Source organism: Physcomitrium patens, chromosome 26, assembly GCF_059467195.1.
Source record: "Physcomitrium patens ecotype Gransden chromosome 26, ASM5946719v1, whole genome shotgun sequence".
NCBI lineage: Eukaryota > Viridiplantae > Streptophyta > Bryopsida > Funariales > Funariaceae > Physcomitrium > Physcomitrium patens.
Genome location: NC_143435.1, coordinates 4,705,890 through 4,710,180, shown reverse-complemented (window position 1 = coordinate 4,710,180; position 4,291 = coordinate 4,705,890).

Genomic DNA, 4,291 nt, shown 5'->3' with positions numbered 1-4,291 from the left:
TCAATGTTTTATCTCGTATTTAGCCATAAGTGCTTCGATTGTACTATTTATAAAATAAATTTCTTGATCACTAATCAATTCTTGTAGACAACCGAATTGTGTAATAATATTTTCATACAAAAAGGTTGCTACTGTACTTGCATTATCGATTTTTATAGCTACGGCTTTAGTCCATTTTGTTACATAATTCGTTGCTATCAATAAATACCATTTTTGTCCAATTCTTGAGGCTGGTGCAATTGATCCCACAAAATCAATTTCTCATTTTTTAAAAGGCGCTTGAGCCAGAATTGGTACCAATGGCATTCTTGAAGTTCCAGTAGGTCGACCTGTTCTCTAACATGGGTCTCAATGGCAGAGGAATTGGTGGGCATCTGCAAACATTGTTGGCCACCAATAACTTGTAAAGCTTTACGAGCCGTGCTGTCCCCCACAAAATGTCCACCACAACTCTCCAAGTGGCAACCTTTCAATATAGTACTCACTTCAGTTTGATGAATACATCGTCGCAAAACTCCAACCTTGCCATGTTTATATAAAGCTTCACCAATCATCGTATAAGGTATACATTTTAATATTAAGCATCATGTAAGCTTTTCATTAAAATTGGGTGGAAAGATTTGAAATGTTAAGTATTGATTTATTTCACTATACTCTGGAATAATTACATCTACTGCAAACAGTTTTGCATCGAGTAGTGCATCGTTAATGAATTCATTATCCAATATATTGGATAATTGAGATAAATGGTTCGCATTGGAATGTGATTTTCTTGGTCTTACCTGAATAGTAAAGTCAAATTTCTTCAAGAATAAAACTCATTGTGCAATATGACCACTCAATTGAGGCTTATTAATCATATATTTTAAAGCATCATGGTCGACATAGAAAACAAATTTATAACCAAGAAGATAATGTCAAAACTTTTGTACAGAATAAATCATCTCCATTGCTTCTCTTTCAGTTGTATAATTTCTTTCAGCTGCTATCAATTGACGACTTGTATAATAAATAGGGTGATCAAAATTCCTGTCATCTTTTTAGCTTAGCATAGAACCAATCGCGACATTAGATGCATCTACATAAACTTGGAATGGTTTTGTCTAATAAGGTACCAATATTGGTGTTGAAACAAATTTCTGTTTCAATGTTTCGAATGCAATTGTACATTCCTTTGTCCAAAATGGACTGGTCCCATCGGTTGGTGGTTTCTTCAAGAAATTTGTCAAGAAAAGGCATATAACAATGAATAGATAGATAAATTGCTGATAATAACTAACATAGTCGAAAAATGCTCGAATACCCGTAATAGTATCTGGTTACTTTAATTCTACTATAATCTTTATTTTATCCGGATTTGTAGCAATGCCTGCCATCAAAACTATATGATTCAACAGTTTACTAGAAGATACACCAAATTGGTACTTTTCCAAATTTAAAGAAATTCCATACTTGGCACATTGATTCAAACATTGATATAGATATTTTAAATGCCTGGCTCTCGTACTAAATGTACAGAAATCATCTAGAAATATTTCTATTGAAATTCATAGATAATCTTGAAATGCTTGCGACATTACCCTTTGAAATGTAACTGGTGTATTACAAAGTCCAAATGGCATAACCTTATAGGCAAAGGTCCCCCAATCCATGGTAAAAGTAGTTTTTAATTGATCTTCTTTTGTACTTTCAATTTAATTATAACTGGAGAATCCATCAAGAAATGAATAACATTCATGTCCAGTGATAACATCCAATATACTATCCGTGAATGGTAAAGGAAAATAATCCTTCTTGGTAGCCGTATTTAATTTATAAAAATCTTGACAGATGCAAACTTTTCTATTCTTTTTTGGTACCATAACAATTGGTGAAATCCATTCACTGAAAGAAACTCGATAGATAAATCCAACCTCTAAGAGTTTATCTAGTTCATCTTTTACCGTAAGTGAGTATTTTGAATTAAGTCGATGTTATCTTTGGTATACTGGTGTAGCGTTCTCCTCCAATATAATTCGACGCTCTCAAACTTTAGCTGGAATTCCTTTCAAATCCGCATACAATCATATGAAAGCAGTTTTAGGTGTTAAGAAGTAATCTACCCAATTTTTTTTATCTTTGCTTTTTATACCATCGTAAATCTGAATGATTTGGAGAGCCTCTTTTGTACCTAAATTAATTGGTTGACATCGTGGAATTTTAGGAGTCTCTGGAATAATGTTTTGCTTAATTCCAGAATCTTTCATAAAATCTGACAAATTCGAACTTTTCAACTCCAGTTCCATAGCACTAACATGATTAACATTGTGTCTATTCATCCAATATGCATTCATATAATCAAAGTCATTAATAACATCTAAAGGAATTAAGTACTCTCCCGGTCCCTTGCACTGATATTTCATTCTAGTGTGCTCGACAACTTGCCTTGTATCAGCATAAATTGGGTCAGGTGCACTAATTTCTTCTTCTGTAGACTCATCTTTACAATTTGACGTGAATTCTGAACTGGCAAATTGAGTTTCTCCGTGATATTGGACAGGGTACATTTGAAGCACAATGTTATCATTACCTTTTCCAATTATCAATGTACCATGGCCCTAATCATTTTGAGCTTTAGGTTGATACAATCACAGTCGCCCCAATAAAATTGGGTATGACAATATAGAGCTTTGTAATCAAAAAATAATATAATCAATTTTGTAAGTAATCTGCGTAATTATTGTATCAATACTTCGTAAAATATCTATAGGTTTAACTCGATTGGAGTCAGCCATTCTCAAAACTATTGTAGTAGGCAATAAGTGATCCAAATCCAATTCCTCCATTGTAGCAGCATTCATAAGATTTACACTAGATCCTCTGTCTACTTGCACTCCTGCTACTAACACTCCATCAATTGAGACATCAATCGTTGGTGCAATTGGATCGGGATTCAAACTTATTTCATGGATTTCTTTATTTTGAGATCTACGACAAATTAATGAGAAATTCAACATAGTTCGGCACTCAGGTGCTACTGCCAATAGTTGCTTCATAGAGATCGTGGGTTATATGGTGCCAAAATCTTTTAGAATATCTTATGATTTTATATTAATAGTAATTTCTAATGTCTGTTTCTTCTTCCTAGTCCTAGACATCGATGCAAGTAAATTGGTTTTCTCTATATTAGAAATTGATAAAGCTATTGGAACTAAATTTGACAAAGCTTGTAAAATCATTTCTTTCAATGGGTAAGATTGTTCTCTAAATTGGGCTGATATTGGTTCTTTGGAATTCACGCCTCTGAGAGGATCTTTCAACAAAAAGGACGTTTTCCAAAACTGTGTAGAAAATGGAACAACTTGAAATATATTTGAAGCCTCCATAATCGGTACCTCATTAGGGTTCACAACCGATTCAAGTCTTATACCGAGTAAGGGACCCATGTCTAGACCTGGATTTGATGGCCCTATAATCGGGTCTTATTGGCTCTTTGCTTCAGGATCACCCAAATGTTGAATTGGTCCTTTCTCCTTTTGTTGACTTTTTGTAAGGACAGCTTAGACTATTTCTATCTAATGAACTAGTGATTCATGTGTCCCATTATTTTTTTCCTTTACTATTTATACAGTCGATTGTATCTTCTAATCATGATTATTAGGGTTAAATGGAACATTGCATTGATAATAAAAATGACCCAATTGCTTGCAATTTCCACATACTGGAGCATATTTGTCTATAAACCTTGGATTAGGGCATTTATTGGCATAATGACCAATTGTCAAGACCGATAGTAACGTAATAGTTTTTGGCCCATACGGTCAGGTTCACTTGGAGTCTCCACTGGAATATATCTACAAGGTCAATTCCAAGTAGCAATAGTAAATGATCTTGGCTGACCAATTGCTACTGGTCGAGAATTGGACTGCTGAATTGGTATAGTTTGGGAATTATTTCCTTGATTATTTCCACCGTTCTGCATATTTGTTCCATAAACGGGATTATAATTAGTATTTTGAAAATTTCCAAAGCCACGATCAGATCGATTTAGGCAATTACTATTCCAACCACCCATATTTCTAGTCTGTACTTGATTAACATCCTATTGAATTGGTTGTATTAACGTCTGATTATTGAAGTGTTGTTGCTTTTGTAAATGCCAGCAGTTTTGAATATGATGCTTTCCTCTACAAAATATACATTGAACACCCATTTGTGTGATTGATGGACATTTTGTATCAAAATGACCTTGTTCCTTACAATTATTACACCATACATTAGGTCTCGTATTAGAAGGCTTATGTCGTTTCTC